The sequence below is a fragment of the Varanus komodoensis genome, unplaced genomic scaffold (assembly GCF_004798865.1).
Source record: "Varanus komodoensis strain SLA01 unplaced genomic scaffold, ASM479886v1 scaffold52, whole genome shotgun sequence".
NCBI lineage: Eukaryota > Metazoa > Chordata > Lepidosauria > Squamata > Varanidae > Varanus > Varanus komodoensis.
In genome coordinates, this window is record NW_025336114.1 from 2,436,893 (window position 1) to 2,461,321 (window position 24,429).

Genomic DNA, 24,429 nt, shown 5'->3' on the forward strand with positions numbered 1-24,429 from the left:
TCAATCACAGTGGCTAGCATTCTGTGCACATTTACCCAGAAGAAAATTCCATTCTCCATACTTTTATGCTGTAAACTGTTCTGAGAGCATTTGCTATAGAACAGTCTATAATAATGTTATATAAATAAATAAATAATATTCTGGCAACCTATAACTTGATCAGTCTAATGACTACACTTGACAATCACATCTTGGCTTTAAAAAGTGAAATATGAACACACTTCTTACTTCTGAATTCTGTCCCTTCACTCCTCTCTTTGCATTGCAACCAAACAAACCAGACTTTGGCTATCATGCTATGGTGGTTTAATTTTCTGGAACATAGGAAGCTGCCTTAGAACCTTGCTCCATCTAGCCCAGTATATACATTGATCATTGACTGTGCCCTCCAGGGATTCGGGCAAGAGAGTTCTCGCCTTACCCTATATGGAGATGCTGGCAATTTTACCTGGAACTGTCTGCTTGTAATGCATATACTCCATAGACCAAACCAATAATTATACTGGCTTATTCTCAAGACAGCAGCTATAGTTTCCTGGTTTGTACAGAACAGGAGACTATGTTAATGAAAGACTTACCATAAAGGAAGGAATGAAGAAGATGGATGTGCAAACAAAATGGATTATTCGTATGGATATGATTATTCAAACATGCTTGTTACATTGTACATGAGGTTGCCTTTGAAGATGACCCAGAACCTTCCATAGTTCAAAATACAGCTGCAAAGCTACTGAGGACTGGCTGAAAGGAACAAATCATGCCAGTTTTGAAAAATATTACACTATTTTTTACTTCTGTGCACTTAAGTATTGGTGCTTCTCTTCAAAGAACCCTATGACTTGATGTTTAGGTACCCAAAAGGAAAACTTCATCCTCATGGACTTGCTGAGTAGGTATTTATGAATTATAAAGAAGGACAAAAGATGCTACCAACTGAAAGAACACACACATTTGCTAAATTATATGTATAAATCCAAATTTATTGGATTATTATTGCAGTTTAAGTACATCTCACATAGTATGAAAAACTATGGTTGCCTTGCTCAGTCTGTTGTCAGATGTTGTTGATGGACAACTTCAAGCCCCACTCTTCCTTCTGATGGTTACCTTTATAATGGCCTTTGACTGGACAGTCTTTGAAATAAGTCTTGAAAACCATCCAGATCCCATGGGAATGTGTTGGCATATAAAAATCAAAATCAAAAAAATAAACAATAGAGGATGCCTTCAAAACAGGGAACAATCCTCTGGCAGCCTTTATAGGTGAGGTGACTTTCCTCCATGAATAAGGACACACAATCATCCTAGCCTGCAGATACATTGACATAATCTTTGGATGGAGGTCCCTCTTGGAGTGTGTGCCTCTTCTGAGGTGAGGGAAGAGGCAACCAGAGAAAAGCCCATTATGGAGGCAGCTCTGTGCTTGTTGAATGCCTTCTCCAGGAAGCTGCACCTAGCACATGCTGTCATTGCTTCTTCTGGGCCAATCGAAGACTTTGGGATTTTAAAATGTTAAGATATTTAATAGCACACACTTTTTAAAGATATCATTAATGACACATTCTTCATGCTGCTGGTATGTTTTTATTGCTCCTGCTGTCTTCATATGTTTCATTTGCTTCTTTTGATGTGCTGTTTTACTGTGTTTAGCTATTTTTATTTGCTGGTTGCCATCCCAGGAGTAGAAAAACTGTAACATGTATGTGTGTATTAATTCTGATTAAAATGACCTTCAGTAGCACTGATTCCCTAGTTAAAGGGTGAGGGGGAGCAGTCCTAGGTTTGCAGAATTGGTTCAGAGTTTGGGCTAGGGACCTGCTGAGTTTTTAAAAAATCAATATAGTTTATGACTGCTTCACTTTGTAGTTTTCCTTTTATTTGATTAAACTGTGTGTCAGAAAAAGCATCTACCTTGTCAGGAATGAATGGTGACATGAGTGTTTGGGCATGGTTTTTTACAGCACTATCTTACATAGCTTGGCCCAAAAGTGAGTCTGACTGAACTCAGTTCAATGGGCTTACCCCCAAATCAGAAAATGGCAGCCTTAGTAAGCCCTGTTGAACTTAGCTAGACTTACTTCTTAGAAGAGTTGTGCAAGATCACACTGAGAATCACATTGAAAGTTGCCTCTTATTAGTGGCCCCTTGTGCAGCCAAAGGGGCATATAAGAACATAAGAAAAGTTATACTGAGTCTCAGCAATGGCCCATCAGGTCCAGTGTTTTATTTCTCAGGGTTGGTGACCAATCAGGTGAATATATGGGTGGCCCACAAGCACAATACGTGTGCAATAGCCCCCTCCCACTTGTGTTTCCTAACAACTGATATTGCATAGCATACTGCTTCTAATTCTGGAAGTAACACACAGCCATTATGGTTGGTATCCGTGAAAGCCATGAATTTGTCCAATCCTCTTGTAAAGCCATGCAAGCTGCTGCTGACCATCACTGCATCTTGTGGCAGTGAATTCCATTCTTTCACTATATGCAATGTGCAGAAGAACTTGTAAAAGACATTATGCTTGATAATATAAGGTAGTACAAGTCTATTTGAAGCAAGTACAGTGGTATCTCGGCTCATGAACACCTCAGTTCACGACCAAATCAGGTCACGAACAGAAATTTCATAAAAATTTTGCCGCAGGTCGTGAACTCTGCATCGGGTGACGATCGCGAGCGGGCTTGCCTTCCCTGCATGGGTGTGATTGCGGTCATGCTGGTGGGGGAGATGGCTGCAATTGCGCCCATATTCCCTGCCCGAGCGCACCTGCACCCACGCCCGCCTCCCCCCACACGCCTGTGCCCGCCTCCCCCCCAGCGTGCCCATGATTGCACCCATCTCCCCCACCCCCCGCACAATCGCTGGTGGGGGGGGTGGCCACTATCTTTGTTGTTCTTTGTCACTTTGCTTCAAATTTTTGTGAGTAAAAAAAAAAAAAAACAGTTGCAGAACGGGTTAACCTTATTTACATTGATGCTTATGGGGAAATTTGACTTGACTCACGACCAATCTGGGTCATGACCAGAGTCCTGGAACAGATTAAATTCATGAGCGAAGGTACCACTGTAAGCATGCTCAAAAATCACAATTCGAGAAGGAAGGCACTAGAAAAATGCAAAGGTAAACATAGTGTTCTAAACTTTTTGTGCAATGAAACCGTATTATGCATTCTCAGTTCATGCCATTGTACAAGAGTTTCTTTTCCTAGCCATTGATTGTGTAAGATTGATTGGATAAAATTAATGCATTAAATAAAAATAAAACAATCCTGAAGCATCACTGTAACACCTCTTGAAGTCTTTCAGTTTGGTTTTTTTAAGAAAATCTTATGAATCTTCCCTGGTTCCAAGCATGGTATTTGAGAACTGGGGGGACAAGGGACACACCCTGTTATCAACCCCATTTTTAAAGGATACATTCTCCAGTGGAAAGAGACCTAGAAAGCTTACAGATGCTCAAGACTGATAAAACCAGACTTCTTTAAAAAGAAAAAATTATGGAAAGACTGTGATAACATTTTGAGTAACAATGTAATAATAAAGGTCTTTAAAATATACAGTACATGTGATGTGTTTTTATACCATGCTGAAGAACAAAAGGACAATGCTAAACAATATATTTGGGGTTTGTCTAGAGATCGTTGGAACATTCAGCATTCAATACATTGGATTGTTCGTAATCTCAGCTATATTTTCTTTCAAGGCAACGCAACGTAGTGAATGTAAGGGGTGAGAGGAAGATCATCGACTTATAGAATAGTAGAGTTGAAAGGGGTCAGAGGGCCATCAGGCCAACCCCCTGCATAGTGCAGGACTCCCAGCTAAACCATCTCATTGGCTGTTTAGTTGCAGCCCAAATGCCTCTAGTATGGGAGAGCCCACAACCTCTCTAGGTCACTTGTTTCATTGTTGCGCTGCTCTAGCAGTCAAGAAGTTCTTCCTGATGTTCAGCCAGAACCTGGATTGCTGTAACTTGAATCCATTACCTCATGTCCTGCATGCTGGGATGATAGAGAAGAAATCCTGGCCTTCGTCTTTGTGACAACCTTTCAGGTTCTTGAGATGTGCTTTCATATTTTCCCTCAGCCTCCTCTTCTCAAGGCAGTATCCCCACTCCTGATTTCTGCACATTCATTCAAAACGAAGAAAAAAATTTACACATATAAGTGCTCCCTGTATACTAATTGTACATTCAGAAACAATGCATGTGCTCTACGGTTGTATGGACAAAGGCTTTGTTAAGATCTTTACCTAGATGCACAGATGTTGGACAGGAGTTTAACCTTTTGTGGACACTCTCACAAAATGGCTGCTATGGCTTGTCCATTCATAAAATAGCTGGCATGGTGAAAATGGACATCAGAAAAGACTCATTTACCAGAATGGAAATTGGTGAGAGTAATAAAATAAATAAAAAATAACTTGCCCAAAGCAAAACTTCAGCTGAAACACCAAAACATAAATCCACCCTTTAACACTCAAGAAAGATGAAACTAGAAGGTGCCACTTTGTTTTGCAGCATGCTAGCATATAAATTTCAAAACCAATCAATTAAAAGTATTTTAAAATAATAATTAACAATCAATAATGCTGAATGGCGTGAGCTTCATTTTGGGAGGACAGAAGCACCTTCCATGAATGCCTTTTCCATCCATACTGGATCCCAGCCATAATAAAATGAGATATATTTTGAAACCTATTCTACTAAACCTGGAGTGGGGAACTTGCATTCTTCCAGAAGTTGTTGGAACGTACTTCCTGTAATCCCTGACCCTTGGCCATACTGTCTGGGGCTGTTGAAAGCTGGAGTCCAACAGCATCTGGAGAGTCACATAATTAGTATGGCTTGGAGGAGGAGGAGGAGGAGGAGGAGGAGGAAGCAGCAGCAGCAGCAGCAGCAGCAGCAGCAGCAGCAGCAGCAGCAGCAGAAGAGCACCTTCACCTCAAGTTTCTGTTTCCAGGAAGTTACCACAGGGACCCTGGGTCAAGGAATAAATACTCCTAAATTTGCATTTGGGAGTGGCTATACATAGGCCCACCCTAGCCCAGGCATATACCAACAAGAGCTTTCATGATCAGATATTGTCTGTTAGGGTACAATCTTCTGCACAATAAGATGAGGGAAAGTCCTATAATTCCTGTCCTGCTCTAGTCAGCTGGAGGGATGCTGGAAGTTGTAGGACTTTATTCAGAAAATAACATACATAGGATGGTGCCCTTTGCCAGTCAATAAATTTATTGAATAACCATCACAAGAGCTTGTAACTCATTGACAAGGAAATGGAAAGCAAGAATTCTGGAAAAGTTGAGAACCAAAACAAAAGACACCTGAGTTCTCAAGGTCAGTTTCATCTATATTCATTATATCATTTCATTATATCATTTCATTTCATTTCATTTCACTGATTGAAATATTCACAGTCTGCCTTTGAAACACCAATAGTAGAGGAAGAAGCACAAATAGCTCAGTGAGCTGCCACTGTCCTGCCCTTTGAGAAAAGAGAAGCCACCACTAACTGTCAGCAGAAGGGTTTTGGAGGAACCATCCTGTCCTGGGAGAATGGGAAGAGTAGCTTCAGCTTGAACTCATAGACCTGGAAACAAAAGGTGAGGGGAAACAGCAGAAATGAAGAAAGAAAAGAGAACCGGGCAGTAAAGAGCACACTGGCCTGAAAGGACAATAGATGCAGTGGAAACCTGAATACAATTCAATCCAGATACCTGACTCAACCTCCACCACTATAATTATTTCCTTTTCCCTTTCAGTTCCTTTTCTTACAAGGCTACATGAGGCTATCGTCCTGTTCCTTCTCTACATGAGGCTATTATCTTTCCTGCTTTGCCACTACATAGCCTTTAGATGGTGCCATGTTACACCAGAAAAACACAAGCACATGAGGGATGAAAAGCATTTACTTTGGCTTTTATTGATAAACCCCACCCTTCATGCTTCAAAAAAAAAACCCCAAAAGCCTAACCCAATAAAGTCTTAAGGCACAGAAGTAAAACTGAAGGGTCACAGTGTCATCTTGCAAACCTATAAACAACTGGGGGATTATGAACACATGATAAATTCCTCATGTAGAAAAAGGAAATTGTGTCTTGTGTCATTTAGATTGCAAACCTGAAAGCAGGGATTGTCTAATTATTGATCCTATAAGCTGCTCTGGGAACCGTTTGACTGAAGTGTGTGATAAAAATGCTTTGAATAAATAAAGAATAAATAAACACTAAATAAGAGCAGCAAGAGGTGATCAAGATAACCCCAAGGTCTCCCCTACTATGACAAATGCTGCCTCACTTGGCATCTAAAATGCCCAAAAGGAAGGAGCAAGACAAACCGTGATGCCATTGATATGCAGACAGGGGTGACAGACAGACCTGACTAAATTTTCCAGACACATGAAAAGGTAATCGGCAAGAACCTTATCTTGTCATGTGTAAATCAACCAGATACAGTTCATTAAAGGAAACAGCACAGCTCCGCATTTAAAGTGATAAATATTTCAGATGGCAATCTCTCTCTCTCTCTCTCTCTCTCTCTCTCTCTCTCTCTCTCTCTCTCACACACACACACACACACACACAGAGTCATTTACACAAACACACACAATCCCACAGAAGCATTTGCAATCAAAGTATGTTCAACATAAGAGATTAGAACTGTGACAGTTCAACAGCTCGCCTTCCTGTATGTAGGTCAGAGGGATACTGCTTCATGCAATCTTTGCACCCATGTTGTGAGATGCTTTTCTGCCCTCACGAAAGCACCAACACCAGCCAGGTCATCAGGCAGAGAACAAGGCTCTCCTCCCATGGGAGACTGTGCAACAACTGGTGTGATACTCCCTGGCTGCTCCAACTGGGGCTGCCAGGTAGGAGGAGAGTTTAGTCTGGGAGCAGCCATTAGCACTGCTTCCATGTGGCTAACGCTGGTGGGAAAGCTGTAATAGTGGCCAGGGTGGCAGTGGAGAGGGCTTTACCCCCCGCCCCCACCAGTGATGTCCAAAACAGCCTCTCTGACCACTCCTCAGTAGTGATCATGTAGATATGTGTCTGTGTTTGGTGGCTTGGTACTCCCTTGGGACCATAACTTGCCACAGCAGAAATAGGTCATGCTGTGATTATGAGCAGTTTTCACTCAGTTTCCCTGTGTGGACTTCCCTTTAAGGTGCAATGGGGCCACTACTGGAACAGAAACATGTGGATTCACATGTTTGTGTTGCTGGATGAATCTCCACCGCATCCCCGATTTGCATTCTTTAGGTTCCAGTTACTTGCCTCAGTATGCCTTCTATGCAACAGCTTGGTGGGTAATAGACAAACCTGAATGCCAATTGCTGGATTGTTGGAACTACACAGAAACCTTCTCTTGCAGTCATGATCAGTGCCAAGCGACTTTCCTATTACCTCAATTTACCTTAGTGTGAAATGAGTTTATCTAGGTACTGTGACTTCTTGGCTGGAAGCTTCTGGCTTCATATAATATAAACTAGCCTCCCCCAAATGTGCTCCAGCCACCACAGTTATCACTGATGTGATGTTTCCAGTCCACCAACTGAAGCAATATGCTGTATGGAAGTTCCTGCCTCTCCCTTGTAATGTAGTTTTGAGGTGGAGGACATTTACCCTGAGGTAAAGCCAATGATTCTAAAATAATCACTGCAAATCAAGCAATCTGTCAAGACAAACCACCCCCCAAATAGCTAACAGCCATGAGCCTGAAAACATGAGCCACATATATACCCAAGGACACTGTTTTCCTTCACAAAGCATTTTCTTATCCCTACTGGAAATTAGCTTGTACTTAAAGGTTACCTGCAATATGGGGATAGTAGGGGAGGGCCCAATTAGTGGGACAGAGGGCAATGAATACTTAATGTGGGCACATCAGGGATAGTGTTGGATCATGGCCAATATGTACAGCAGCCCAGAAATGACAGATTTCAGGGTTCTGACAGGCCAGCATAATTTTCTCCATGAAAAGTCCACAAAGCTTTATCAGACATTTCACTTGTCCTTTGTTGAAAGGATAAAAGACACTGGGCCACATTATTTCCTCTGGTTTGAGAGGTTGTCTGGCTTTTGCTCTTAGCCCACATAAATCTGGCAGGAGTGATTTCTCTTATTTGAATGTACTTGATGTCGAGGATTTAAAGATTACCTTCAAGTATTGGCCAGCTAGTGCTAGCCTTGATACTTGGCATTCATCATTTATGAAAGGTTATTTTCACTTTCTGGGCCTAGAATTAACCCACAAACAACCTTCCTTGGATTTTGAGATGTTACAAGTCAGTGTAAAATCTGCTGTGATGACATTTCTTTATTTTATCAGAAAATGAATGCCTCACATATCCCATCCCAGGGCAACCAAGAGAATTATTTTAAAAGTTATAGAATAACTGACAGCATGATAATAGACAGCAGCCAAAATTCACCGTCAGGTTAAATGCAAAGGACTTTTTCGTGTGTGTGTGTGTGTGTGTGTGTGTGTGTGTAGGGAATGGAAAGCTCAGGGGAAGGAACGAGCAGAAGAGAATCAGAATTCAGGGGAAGATTTAAGTCCCCCTTCCATTTCTTCCTAAGATTTAATTCTACCTTCTGGCGCTAAGGGCACAGTCCTATTCATGTTTAAACAGAAGAAGTCCTATAATTCCCAGCCTTCCTCAGCCAGCATAGCTGGTTAGGGAATACTGAGAGTTGTAGAACATTCTCCTGCCTAAACATAAATAAGAATGCACCCTAAATGGACTACAAAAAACTGATACCAAGTCATGCTGAGTTTCTCATATAAAATAAATCATGTAAGCTCCAGTTCTGACAGCTATCTCATATTCAACTTCAATTTGGCTATGCAATGTGGTGATAAGGACTATAATGAATGTCCATTAATATTATTTATTTGAGGGATTTTTGAACCCCATTGTTCCATAAAATTGTCAAGCTTAGATTAAAGAAAAAAAACCCACAGAATGCAATCTAGAAAAATATATCCAAAGCAGTAACACCACTGAAGCAGGATAAAAGCAACAACATGGCCATGGCTGAATGAAAAGTCTTGAGAAAATTGAAAAGAAATGTTTTGCAAAGTTCTGAAATGACATCAAGATTAGCACCAGGGAGAACATTCCACAATCAAGGCATCACCACCAAGTAGACCCTTTCCCCAGTAATCACCCATCATACACCCAGTGATAGGGGAATTTGAAGAACAGCCTCTCATGTGGAGCCAGGTGGTTCTTCGGTTACCCTCAAGTCAGCTCCAAGTTTGAGGGTGTCTTGGGTAAAATGGCTTTTGCCGGCCTCTTTCTCGACCCTTTGATGGCCTTACTGAGAGAACATGCAAGGTCGAAGGGGGCAGTAGTGGCAGCAAGACCTGTGTTCCAACCAAGTAGGTTCTAATTTCCCATAATGCCCTGGAGTGATGCTATATCATGGGCACTGTAGAAAATGCAAATTGGTGGGTACTGGTGGCTTGGGGAAAATGTATTGCAATCTATAGCAGATGTCAGTGATGACATGTTAGGACCTTCATAGCTCCTGAAAAATGCCAGGGGCTGGCACAGGCCATGCATATTATCCAAAGCTATGAAGGATTTTAAAATCCTTAAATTTAAAGCACTTTCACAAACAGACAGGAAAGCAATACAGTTGAAGTATAAAGCATGAAAGGTGGGTGCACATCTCTGAACATGCAACGGAAGTATTTTGAGGAGGCATCCCAGTTATCTGGAGATGGGCACCTTCCTTTTACATTCACTTTGTTCATGGCAGTGATATGACTGCAGCAAATATGATTATCATAATTGCACCTGAAATGCTTATGAGTTAACAGGAAAAGTGAATTTGTATTGTATATGCTGTTGTAGACCACACAAAGAGATTTAGCTATTGGGCAGTAAAGAAATAAAAGGATGATTGTGGTGATGGTAGAGGTGATGAAGAAGTTGTTGTTAAATAGGGACAAGAAGCCATGACCAGTCACAGGGCTGGAATGCTTGTGATTCATGTCCAGTGGTGGCTGATGAGCCAGAGTGATAAAAATGAACATCATGGTGACTTTTGAGGGGCCTTGGACAACGCAGCTTCAGTGGGCCCTTTCCATCAATTAATGTACCTTCCTACAACCATTGCCATGAGCTGCTATTAATCTTTGTCCTCTTTGTCATGTTTAGTAATGCTTTCTTGTTGAGCACATAGCCACTGATTAAGTACACAAGGGAATCCTCTACTGCTGCTTCCCAGCACCACTGTAGTCCAGGCAAGAGTGGGAGAGGTTGTTTACTTGGACTTCCACAGAGTCCCTCACCAGCACCTCCTGACAAACTCAGCAGGTATGGAATAAGAGGGGAGATTCTTTTACGGTCAAGTAACTAGAAGAGAAAGCAGAGTGTGAATAGTAATTTCTCCCAATGGAGGAATGTAAATAGTGGGTTTCCACAAGGTTTGTATTAGGACCAATTGCTTTTCAAGTTACTTATAAATGATCTGGAATTAGCAGTGAGCAGTGAAGTGGCAAAGTTTGCTGATGATACTAAACTACATATGGTATTTAAAACCAAAAAGGATTGTGAGGAACTCCAAAGGGGTCTCTCCAAGTTGGAGAATGGGCATCAAAATGACAAATGTAGTTCATCTTAAGCAAGTGCTAAATCATGTACCTTGGAGCAAAAAAATCCAACTTCAAGTATAAGTTGATGGGATCTGAACTCTTGATGATTTAACATGAAAAGGATCTTGGGGTTTTGCTTGAATGCTCAGTGAAAATGTTGGCCCAGTGTACAAATGCTGTGAAAAAGGCAAATACCATATTGGGCAAAATTAAGAAAGGAATTGAAAATAAAACTGCCAAAATAGTACCCCCTTTATACAAATCTTTAATGTGGTCACACTGTGTACAGTTCTGGTTGCCACACCCAAAAAAGGATACTGTAGAGTTGGAAAAAGTGCAGAGAAGGTCAATCCAAATGATCATGGTGTCAGAGCATCTCCCTGTGAGGAATGGTTAGAACAGCTGAGATGGTTTATCTTGGGGGAAAAAACCAGACATGATAGAGGTGCTCGAAATAATGTATGGTGTAGAAAAAGTAGAGAGGGGGATGTTTTCCCCCTTCTCCCATAATACTAGAGCCTGGAGTCATCACATGAAGCAGATTGCTGGGGAATTCAGAAGAAAGTACTTCTTCATGCACACTTAATCAAAGAATGGAATTCACTGCCGCAAAAGTAGTGATGGCTACCAAGTTGGACAGCTTGAAAAAGGATTGGACAAATGGGAGAGAAGGCTATCAATGGCTACTGGCCTTGTTGGCTACATGCTGCCTCTGACATCAGAGATGGTATGCCTAGGTACATCAACTGAGCAGGAAGGGACTGTTGTACTCATATCCTACGCGAAGGTGGGCAAGCTGGTTGGCCACTGAACAGATGAATGGTCTAAATTGGACTGATCCAGCATGGCTTTTCTTATGTTCTTAGGTAGGTGAACAAGCAAGTTGCAATTGTGCAGTGAAGCTGCAAATTCGGGGCTCTTCTCAGTGGGTCCCTGCTGGGATATGGATCCTCAGCAGGTGCCCAGTCATGCTTACCTGACACCAGCCCTGAAAATAACCTGAGGATCCAGTAGTGTAGACCTAGAGCCATTATATTCCTGATATTACATGAATGGAAAGATTTCACATGCACTTGTCAGCAGGCCCTTCCCAGGGTATGAACTCTGGGCAGGAGATTCTCCATGCCTGCTCTTCATGCTAACCTTGAGCAAGTATAATAAACTGACTTAGAGGAAATATTGGCTCCTGCAGCTGACTCTGACAGGCAAAGGTTCTCTCTAGGCTTGCTGTAGCCACACTGTCTGAGACTCTTTTTTTTTTAAGATGTCAGAGATTAAAGCTGGGAGGACTTTATGTGCTCTGCTACTTTCCCATGATCATACCCAAATGCTTGATCCAAGATGGTACAGGGAAATAATAAAGCACAGATTCTATTCCAGCTGTGCTTTTGAGAATGCTAAATAATGAGGCATACCCTCGCTAGGATTTTTAAAAAATCAAAATTTGTCCCAAGGTATGGTTACTTTGTAGTTTGCCATGAGTTCAAAATGGCTTGGTGATAAATTAGGATAATTTGTTTTCCCTGAAATACTGGAGCAGAATTTCCTTTGTACTCCCATGGAAGTGATCCTTTTTGCTTGAGCATTCATGTATTTCTGACTCTGATGTGAATAATTCCTAAGCAGCACATCACCCTCTTCCCTAGATTACTTCACGGGCTCTTGCATTAAACAAATCTGAAGTTTCTAGGCCAATCTATGTTTTAGATATGATGTGAGAAAAAAGCATTAGGCAATCATCCAAAATTGAAATAACACTTACTTTCCCTAAAACTCATTCTTTGGAAAAGGTATTTTCAGATTTGTTGCAAAACCTACTCAAAAATATTCATCTCAGTTCTCATCTGTACAATCTGAAGTACATCTTCCCCTTTTCACAACTGCACAATAACTTGGCCAATGGTCTCCTTGATCGAAGCCTTAAAACACTAAAGTGAAATGCTTTCTCTTTCTAGATCATGCTGTGTTAAACACTTGTCTACAACATTAGCCTTCAGCAAACTAGTGCCTTCCAGGTGTTCTGGACAGCCATTCCCATGATTGTTGGCCATGCTGGCGAGGGTGATGAGAGTTGTAATCCAGTGCACCCATATAGCACCAGGTCTGGGGAAGGTTGAGGTATGTCACAGAATTTTAACACTGGGACCCGAATGCAAGGCTGCCCCTTAAATTGCATCCCCATCCACCACCTGAAATACTACCTTCAAGTGCATTCTCATTATGTTTCTCTGAATGCAAAAATCAGGCAGGAAAGGAGGACTGGCAAGTGGCAGAAATGAAGCAAATTCAGGAGGCAAGTCAGAGCAACAAGACCAATCTCTGATCCTACCAAAAGAAAAAATCAGGCAGCAACACAGAAAGAGAGTTGACTGAAGCTTTATGAATCAGAGCAGAAGCCATATTAATGGCAATCAGGATCTCTCATGAAGGAGGTGATTGCTAACTTGCCTGATCTGAAGCTCAATTATTGCAAATGGCCATTGAGCTTCAATACCCAAATACTGCTATATCACAAAAAGTACTTCGAAGGAGTCTCCTTCATTCCAAAACCACTGAAGAGTCCTGACATGCCCACATGGTTGGCTGAGACCGTCAACCCTTCCTGAAAATTTGATGGGGAATTATTTTCCTTTGTTCAGGGGCTGATCTGCCAGGCAGTTGCTGCACTTACAAGTGACTGAGTGATAGTCATGAAGCTGAGGCACAATTTCATACAACTACAATGTGCCAACCTGGAAGCACCTCTTTGTTTCAGTATAAACACAACGCATCCTTTCTGCATATTGGAAAGGGCCTTTTTTCCAGACTTACATTAGCTTAATAGCTAAATGGTTAGAAAATGCCTGCTTCAATAAGCATTGACAACCTTTCATGGCTGTTGGCTAGTAGCTACTGTCAAAATTACCCACATCACCTGCTTAGTTGGGCACCAAAAAGAAACAAATGTACAGCTGAATGTGGGCAACAGAGGAGACAAGAGTCTGGAATTTTCAAACAAGTTGGTAAAAAGGAACTGGGGAGGGGTTTCCACTGCTGCATGCTTTTGGAGCGGGGGGAGAGAATGAGCAGATATATATTATGAAAACTCTAGCTCAGTGTCTAGTTTGTTTAAGGTGCTTATTTAATAATCATCATCTTAGCTATTTTTAGCAGGGACAAAGCAATCTAACTCTGGGAACTTTCCACGCTTCCAGTCTAGCACTGCAGAACTGAATTATACATGGAGAAAGTCCATACAAATCCTGTCCAAATTACTGTAAGGTGCAATCCTACAACTCCCAGACTGTCCCCGTCCATCTAAGCATGCATAGGATCAGGCCTTTAGTTAGGTGCCGGTAGCCATCAGTAACTGTTCTGTCCAGAAACATGCCAATAAAGGCATCATACAAAGACTGTACACTAGGAGAGGGTTAACTTCCTTCTGAGTGAAAAATGCCCTCATGGGAATGGAATGTGTAGTGTTTGTAAGTGGCTGTGCCCCAGAATGCTTTGAGAGTCGACTGACTACTGAATGTTAACAATCAGTATTATTAAAGAACAATTGATGGCCTGTAACCAAACAACAGAAACTAATTACTGGAAAACTTTTATTGTACTTTAATTACTGGGCCTCTTTGTCAATTAGCAGGAGAGAGAGAGAGAGAGAGAGTCGCTCATTTTATAGTAACAATAAATTTCCTAGAACTACAGTCATCAGCTGCTGAAAAAGTGAGTCCATTAATGCATAATATTAAGGCATCTGCCAAACAAACGTGGAATTGCTTTAACAAATACACACTCTATGAAACATAATAATTTCTTCTCATACAGTGCCAGGGCCATGTGACACAGTTGCCTTACATTTGAATGTGACTTTATGACTGACCTAATGCATTCCCTGTATGAAAATTTCCTTTCTGAAACTGGCATAATGTGCAGTGCTTTTCAAGGCAGTGTAGATAATATTGGCTAATGATCCTTTTTTCTCCATTAGTTGATTCAGCCAAAGAAATCAGTGATACTTAAGAGACCATAATGATTAAGTATCAACACAAGGCTGGAATCGAGACCCACTCTACACCAAGCAGGAGAGACACATGGGGGAGGAGTGTGGGGAGGGCTTTTGTGTATGTGCAAATCTTAGGGTGGCCAGAAGCAAAAGCCCCTGCACTTTGCAGAGAGCAAGGATTTGATTCTCATCCAGTGGCGTGTGCCATGGAAGGTACACCTGCTGATTTCCCCTCTTCTGCACAGCTATTTGGTTTGCCTATGGCTGCCCACTTGTGATTCCACCCAGCAAGCCACAGACAAGAGCCAGTGGTGACCTTGTAATTCTTAAGGCAGCTGCAGGTAAAGCTGCTAACTGTCCCACAAGCGCAGGGGTAGGCAAACTCTCCACTTGTCTTGAGGGTTGGGGCCAGGGACATTTGTCATTGGATCTGATTGTGTTTCTTGTTGAAATGCTACCTTTTTACCTTCCTCCACCCCTCACCAGGATTCTGTCTTTTCCAGTTCCTGTATATAAGTAGCTTAAACAAACAACAGCAATGCACTGTGCAGTGATGTTGCAGAATCTAGATCCAGTTCCTGGAAACTGATCAGGCAGAACTGGCTTTCCCCTTCAGCTGCCGAGCCTCTCTCTGCCAGGCCCCAAATTGGCTGTGAACATGCATACTGCAAATGTGTGCATTGGCCCTGGACTAGACAATGAGAGGAGTGAAGAGAGCACTGCCATCAGCCCAGCCCTGCCACCTTTTACAATGTGGCTCCCTCCAGTGCTGCTGGAGTACAATCCCCATCTTTCCCCATGACCTTGAACACCAGCTGGTGGTGTTGGGCATTGTAATATAACATATCTGGAGAAGGCCAGGTTGAGGAACTCTAGAGTAAGGCATGGAATGGGGAGAGGGCAGATGGTTTCTACATGGTATGTGTGCTTTCATGAACATGTGTATACATACATGGTTGGGATACGTTGATACCTTATCTGAGCTTGGAGAAATTATGAGAAATTATGCTGATGGATTTGTAGGCTTTGCGTAACAAGCAAACAGCTTCCATTGCTAGTGTTTTACAATCTGGCTGGCTGATTTTTCACTTCCAGATTCCCCCTACATTAGGTATGGCCTCTCCAGATGTGTTGTCCCACAACTTCTGTCATCCCTGATGACTGCAGAATGCCCACCCTGCCCTATATCCAGATCAGTGCCTCAAGGAGATATTTTAATTTATTTCTCTCCACCTGATAGGCATCAGCACCACCTATATTCAAAAGAGTCATCCTGCCTTTGCAGAGATTATATATAAAAGGTAAAGATGTTAGAAGAATGAAACAAGAGTTACTATTGCACTGACCCTGAGGTATGATTCAGTGGTTGATGAAAATGAGGCCGTGCCATACCTGAGCCTGTACCTGAGGACTGCTACTTGGGTTCCAAGTTCTCAGTGCTTAGACTGACTCCTCCTAGCACTTGTTGCTCCACAGTGAATCAGCCGTGCACAACCACCACCCTACTTTCACCCCCGCCTCCTGTGGGTATTGCTGTGTATCATCAGAGGCAGAGAATAAAGGTGCAAGCCTATGAATGCTTAGACAGAAAAAAAGCCCCACAAGTCTCAGCACACCCCAACCAGCTTTGGACCTTCCTCTGTCTAAACATGCTTAGTACCATGCCTTAGCTTTAAGATAAGCCACCATTCAGTCTCTCCCAACCTGATACCCTTCAGAAGTGTTAGTGTCCACATGTCCATTGGAGATGCACTGATGCCGTTGTTGTCTCCTTCTTCTCCTTCTCCTTCTTCTGGCTAAAATCTGCTTTGACTGGATTGAAAACATTGGATTTCCCCCAAGTGGCAAAAAAGTGAAAACTGCCCATTGGCACACCACGCAAGATCTTGCCCTCAAATGATTAGAAAAAAATAGGAAGGGAAGCAGTGAATTTTCAGCATGTTTAACATACACTAATGACCTGAATTTGTGGTTGCACTGGGATAAGGAAGTGGCAAGCAGCTTATAAATTTGTCACAGCCTGTCTTATTTTATGTTGCATGAATAGACTAGATTTTGAGCAGTCAAGAGAATCCAGACTAGTGCCTGTAGGTGACTTTAATAAAAACAGTAATCTATAGTCTCCTGACACTTCCATACATATATGATGATGCAGAGCAATTGTGAATCCTATAAAGATCAAACCAAACCAAATAGGATAGAAAGAATTTCTCATGGGGCATTTAACAGACAAATGAGGTGCAAATACATCCACTTCCACAAATGTCTTTGAAGATTTAGTTAAGAAAGAGCTGATATTTAGCTGCTGCGTGCGTGTGCATGCGGACACATACATTCATACATACATGTGAGAATTTGGAAATTATTCAGAGTAATTTATAGACTACTTGCACATCACTCCTACTTACTCCAAAAACATTCACACTGCAAAGCTGAAGGCTAGTGGAGGAAGCAGTCATGTAGGCATGATTGAATTAGTCGGTGGCTGCCTGCAGCATTTACTGCGAAAGGTTAATGGGATCTTTGTACAGAAACATCGACATGATGCAGGTCTGAATAGCAGCCAGGTAGGAGACATCCATGTGCACACAAATCCAGACCAAAGCACCTGCAACTGATGTTTCGCTCTCTCACCCTTTCATGTAGCCATTTCTCCCTGCTTTATCCATTAGTTACATGGCAGCTGCAGTCATCCATTTATTTTCTAGTTTCATCCACTTATGACATGTGGAAAGCCGTTACAGAAATGCGGCTGTGATGTGTTAGTCAAGGAATGACCCTCAATGTTCCCCAACCTAGCGCTCTCCAGATGTGTTGAACTGCAAAACGAACACAAGACGAGTGGCCCTCGATAAAGGAAGCAAAAGGTTTTCCAGAGGCACTTGGGGTTTCCCTTTTATCATTTTTTTTATCCTTGGGTCTTCCTTCATACATGTGTTTCCCTCTCCTGTTTTGTCATGGACTCTAACTCGCATCCTCCTGAGCCAGCATGGCCAATACTGGGAGTTGCAATCCTAGACATATGACAACAGTTGCAGCCAAACACATCTGCAGAGCAACAGGTTGGGGTAGTTTGGCAATTGAGGTAGATGGACATAGCTTGATTGCTTACTCCATTATTATTAGTGGCAGAGACTGGTGGCTCCAGGGGTGGGACAGTGTATCCACCCCATGTTTCAGTCTGAACCCTAAGGAGCTATCCACGGTGCTGACAGGTACCTCCGCACAAAACAGTTTCATCATTCTGGAAAGTTCAGACTGAAACCTGAACTTTCAGGTTTAGTAGATATGCTGCCCCACTGACATTGGAGTCAGTTATGGGAATTTGGGTTAGCCAGAGAAGACAACCTATAACCAGTGAACAGAATCTGCATGTATATGTGTGCTCTACAGGACACTATCTGGAAATTTTGAATTTGGGCGGTAAGAGGAAGGGGCTGATAAGAAACAACCCTGGAAAAGAATGCAAGGGTATTGTTCTGTTTGGAGAACTGATGCTACTTAAGAGTCTGGTACAGTATTTCCAGATCTTTGGCTCATTCCTCCTGTTCAGTGGATATTTTTATTGTTAGTTTTAAAGTAGATATCACAAAGCCACTATAAAGCCTTCCAAATGTTCAGTGGTGGCACACCAGTGGTAAATGGGTTGGGAGGCAAAAACCCCATATGTTCAGTTGAAGGTTAGATCTAAATGTATATAAACTGAATGCATAAAACTGTACATGTATAAGCTCCGAACAAGTGGTCAGAAAGGAATGCTGCAAAAAGCAAGCTTGTGAAACAGATGCTCAAGCATGCACTCAAAGGGTATGGTCAGTTTCCCTCTCCATCCCAGCATGGGTTCAGTATTTCTCAATAACCCTAAGACAATCAATAGGATTCTTCCTCACAACCATGAAAAATGTTGTTGCCTGAAATTTCCTACCCATTTGGAATAGGAAACTGTGACACAGTTGTTGGAATGTGGACGAGTGGAAAAGGAATATCTTGCAAAGTTTTAGTTACTTCCTTCCCTGTTTTTCTGCTACATAATTTCTGACTGGCATTGTGGTATAGTAGGAAAGCACAATTGGACAAGTGGAAAAAGTATTTTCTTTTACTTTCAAAATAATAATTCATTTTCCTACTCTAAAACAACTTTCTGGAAGTGCTGTTTAGGAACAAAAGCAAATGGGAGGAGTGTCAGAAGTTTGTCTAGAAAACCCATAAACAGTTATGAGCAGGAAATGCCAGTGCACAATAAATGTCTCATGCAGGAAAGTTCAAAGGGCTGGTTTGCAAGACATCACACCCCACCATGTGTTACTTAACCATCATATAATCCATATTCACCAGTTTCATATGAAAAAAAAACAACCCCCAAGCAGGGATTCCATATGCAAAGGGCTGCCCAAGAGTCATGTTGTATCATGTGAACCAGGTCAGAATGAGCAGGATAGAAGGTATGGAATCTCTGTTGCCTTTTGTTTTCCTATTGAAAGCTTCCTCAGGAGCTAGAACTTCTTTTGTAGTTCTAGACTTCTTTTTCATCTGACAGTAATTGTAAATTCTATAAACTGACATAGGTGGTATTGATTTAAAAATTCATTGTGTATTCAATTTGAATATAAGCCACCTTGAAGATTTTCTAGAAAGGTATAGTGGTAGGGGGTTATAAGTGCTGGAAATAAATTTATTTTGTATTCTTTGATTTTATTCCATATTTGTTATCATTGTAATGGTATAATGAAAATAGATTTCCCAAGTCTTTCTTTCCAGCTTTGTAGATCTTTAAAATCTTTTAAGAATTAACTTAAAACATTTGTTTATTTCATTCTTTTAAAATTCAATTTCTGCTGCTTTTATTAATTGCTATTTTAACTATTACTGCTTGGTTTTAAGTGTGTGGGGGGAGTAATGTGGTTTTAATTAGATGATCATTTTATTGTACATTTATGGACCCACTCAACTTACACTTTCTCTGCATGTCAGTTTGCTAACCTTGTTTGAACCAAGCTTAGCAAAAATGCAGAGTAGCTCTTAATATAGGAATCACCACAGGTGTAGTCTTGTTTTCATTTTATAATGTACTTGTCTAGCATTTTCTCACAAAGCTGAGTATGTGCGTAAGCTCTGTCTTTTTTTGTCTCTCATACGATAAATGATAAATTCCCTGTTTCAGCCAGATAACAGCAATGCACACACCATTATCACTGCACTCACTAGCAGAACTTTCCCCTTTACCAAAAGATGCTTCTTAAATGAAGAAAATGCATTTTTCCCCACTCCCCATGTAGACTACATTATAGACTTCCCTTTGTTGTAAAGATCTTTAATGACTACAAGTGCTCAGGCTAGGACTTTTGTGTCTGATACAAAAGAATAAAAACTATTGCACTATTTCTGGAGGGAGGATTCCTCGCCACCCTCCCAGTCTTCTTTGCCTGGCCTGATTATGGTGCTTTGTTTTTCTCTCCCTTCTTTCCTCTTTTTGTAGGATGAATGCATTCTTCCCCTGGTGCATTCTCCTTGAGCAATACCAGCCTGCCTATACAAGACTGGATTAATCACTTCACCTTTTAATGCTACCATTTAATGTGTATTTCTCTACAAAAATGGTAGCTGTAGCATTGACCTGTTGGATTTTGAAAGGCCTTCCTATCTAGCAATCCCTGCCCACTTTCTCAGGTACTGGTACATTTGTTTTACTTTTAAGGATGAGCTGAAAAAATTCAGATGACTTCCTCAGGTGAGAGTGGTTGTTTTGTTTCATTTCATGTTTATATATTTAGTAGTCAGCAATAATGGCACAATCAGAAGCTTCTACTCCTTGCAAACTTTCTTTTTTAATTTCATCCTGTATTCTGGGGTAACTGAAATCCCTCTCTGATTCTGTACTGCAGTTTATATAGGGGTAGTCATCTTTCAAGGACATTGTCACAAATTGCCTAGTCTAAAATTTCCTCAAATTTCAGTCACCTGCCTTGTGCAGTGTATTTTTTTTTAAATCTATAAATCAAAAATGCTTGGGATATAAAATGTCTCCCAAATCCCCATAAAAATGTTTTGATTGGTTATTTTTATCCCCTAAAAATAGGCCCCAAACAAAGGAACAAAACAAGATTCAGCACAGGTCAACTTTTGAAAACTAAGTTTCTTAACTAAAACTGTTAGTAGAATTAAAATCTATTGAGGGAAAGATTTTCTATTTTTGTTTTAAGTTACTAGGCCAAACTATTGTTATTCTTTTGGTATGTTGCTTTTGCATAGCCCCAAGAAGGAGCAAACCTTGAATTATCTGTACTTGCTGACAGCTGAAAGCCAGTCATATGTTTTCTGAAACCTCTTGGGGGAAAATTTGAGCCAGAACAAAGGCTTTCGTATGCAGCATTTTCCTTGTCTGAGCTACTTTGGTCTGGGGTAACAAAGTGACCACAAATGCAACTAGTGCTAGTTTTTGTTAATGCGGGGGTTTTGCTACTGTTTTCCTGGAAAGGCAGAACTTCACCCCAATTTTAAATCATTTGTGGGCGTGGGACTTATTTTTTTAGCAGTCAGAGACAGTAGGCTTCTTTAAACTCAATTCCTTTTCTTTCTTGCTTCGAACAGTTCTTGGTGCTTAGTGTTCTTCCTCCACCAGAAGCCATCTAGCCCCACAATGTACCTGAGCAGGAGAGCTACTGCAGAAATCTGAAAATCACCTGCTTCAAGCTGAGGCAACTATGGGGTTCTGCTTCCAATCTCCAGGTTCAGTCCCCAGCCTGAGTGCCTTTCAGAGCTAGTGTGGTATTGTGGGCAGCATACTGACATTGGGCTGGCATGAGCTCTGCTAAAACTCCCACTCAGCCACAAATTGTAGAATCATAGAATTGGAAAGTACTTTAAGGGTCACCTAATCTAGCCCTGTTGCTAGTTGAAGAAACCCATAGCTGTGACCTCCCTGGCAAATGGCCTTCCAATTTTTAGCATGCAATGAAGGATAGCTTATCTCCTTCCATGTCAAACAGTCCTTACTGTCAGGATGGTCTTCCCAATCTTTAGTCAAACTCTCCTTCCTTGCAATTTGAACCCATCAGTTTGGATCTTCCCTTTAGAGAAGCAGAAAACATTACTCCACCGGCTAGGTGATGGTTCTTTGAAGATTAAAGGGTATTATCATATCACCTCTTAATTGTCATTTCTCCAGGCTATACATACCCTAGGAAAGGGGAGTTCCTTTACACATGGAGAGAATTGTAGATGTGTAGGTTCTGTAAAGACAACTAGAGGCCATGGGCCTCTAATCATGCCCTGCCCCCCCCACGTGTTCACGTATTGGTTGCAATGTACAAATAAGGCTAATCTCTTAGCTAACCTAGCAGAAGTGTCATAAAGATAAAATGAGTCAGTTTTGATATATCTAGAGCTCCCTGAAGGAAGATTCAAGGGAATAATTAATGTGATTGATATGTTAAAAGGTCCATGCAGCAAGACACAAGGGTCTGGTGGTCCCACCTCTAACTGTATCAGGTTAGAGCCTAGGTCAACTGTAGTGTATTAAGCACCAGTGAAGACTGTTAAAATTATCTGTGGCATGGCACCAGTTGAAGCCTTAGTTTAGGGTGGCCATGTTGCCTGCTTTGCTGAGGATCAGATTTCTGTTTTGGAGAACTGGCCCAGGATCATCTTCTGTTTGCAGGTGTCTTCTACTTGATTCTATCCAATCAAAGTGTGCTTTAATTTAAAAAAAAAAATAAGGAGGGATATCACAAACCTTGAAGTCACCCAGCCACAGTTAGTGCCTAGACAGCAGACTGAGTGGGCACATGCATGATCTTGTCAGTCTTCTCTACTACGGTGGGATATATATTTCAATTTCCATTATGATTATTTTTAGATTGGCATGTATACACAAACATGCTTGTGTTCAAATGTTATACAAATTGGTAGTGCCCCCTTTTGGCCTCTCTTTGGGTGATACATAAGTGGTCAGCCAGCTCCATTTGCATGCAGTCCTAGGCAACAGAGTTCTGAAATGCAAAAGCAAATTACTCTGTATCAAATGCCACCAAGGCTTTACGAAAGAGCCTCCTATGCGCCACAAAAGAGCCAAAGAGTATCTGTCCCCACTAGTTTCTTCCCAAGACTTATCTGATTAAGCCAAGAAACTCTATTATTTCTTTCAAAGTACAAGGGAAACATGGCATGTTTATTATTATGCTCCATCATGTTTCACAACCTGGATATTTTTAGACAAGTCTGTGTAAAATCTGGGATTTAGTGCACAGGGCCTAATGGAATTCTCTCCCTCTTTAATGTCAACTCTCAGACCCTTCAGCCAAAGCAAAGCTGCAGAAGGACACATAAAAGCATTTTTGAGAAGAGGCTCTGATTGTTATTTTATTTACTGTGCAGCAAGGGAGATGGCTGATGTAGGCTAGGAAAACATGCAGTCAAATGGTCACCTTCCCCTTTGTACAGTGTGGGCACAACTGCTAGTCAGAACATTGGTTGTGGCTTATAGGGACCACAACCAGTGGTCATCATATCAGAAGGCACATTTCTGATGTAATTAAACCCCTGAGCCTTACAGATTATGTATAACAATTTTTTTTCTTGGTTTATAGAAGTGTCATTTCTCATGTAGCCAAAACAGCACCATTCAAGAACAAGAGGGGGTTATCAGCAGCTTTGGAACAATCCCATTTTTGTAACAGTACTGGAAGGAGAAGGAGATGGAGACGGAGACGGAGAAGGAGCTGACAACTGAAATAATCTAATGAGGGCTAGACTTGCTCAGTGACAATGGATTGCTGACTAGTTGTTAGGTGGATGGGTGGGTAGACAGGAAAACCAGTGGAAAGGGAATGGAATGGAATGGAACGGAATACTGTGGAGGAGACAGTGGAGCAGAGGAGAACTGTACTTGTTATATTGGATACACAACCATGTTATGTGCCTTTGATCCCAGGAACAAACTGAAAATGATGCTTATTTACTAAATTGATATCCCTAAAAAAAACTTCAGGGAGCTTAATGCAGCAAACACAGGGTTCCCAGTTGGTCTGCAAGTCAAGCAAGAACCAGATTTTCATTTCAGCAAGTTCACAGATCTCATTTCTATATATGTGAGAGCTACATTTCACAGCATTTAGAAGAAGCCAGTGCTGGAAGAAATGTTGTTGTTGTTGTTATTGTTGTTGCTACTGCTGTTGCTGTCCCTTCTTCTGTCAAAGAGTCCAGGGCAGTTAACAACTAGAAGATAAAAATAACTATATGAAGAGGGCAAAAAGTGTGAAACATAATTAAGTTTTTTCCACATAATTACTATTTTTATAAAAGCAACTGAAATCCTTTCAGTAAAAAGCAATTTAAACTTCAGGAACAGTGATGTTTCATATTGAAAGTATGTGATCTGATATCTTTTCTTCCCATACCAACTCGCATTAAAGGGTGAAATCCTGTCTTCTTACCCGAGAGCTGGTATTAATAGGACTGCACTGTTATCACAATGCAACATGAAGTACAGCATGAAGTATTTCAAAATTCACATTACATTAGAATCAATAGCAAGTATAATGGATCTCAATTGTTCTGTGTCATAGTAATATTGGAGAAATCTGCAGCAGAGTTCAATGAGTTCTGATTTCTATGAATCATAGAGCTGTGGATTCTGCAGTGATCACCTTTTTCCAAGACATGCAGGTCTGTGGACCTGTGGACCACCATTTTTCTATACAGGTGGGGAATTTGCACAATTACGCCCCTGAGTAATGCATATTAGTGCAAGTATAAGTTCTGATAGTGACAAAATGTGTTAATAGTGATGTGTACTTGCAGTAAAGTGCATTAACACTTATATGCAGTTGCAC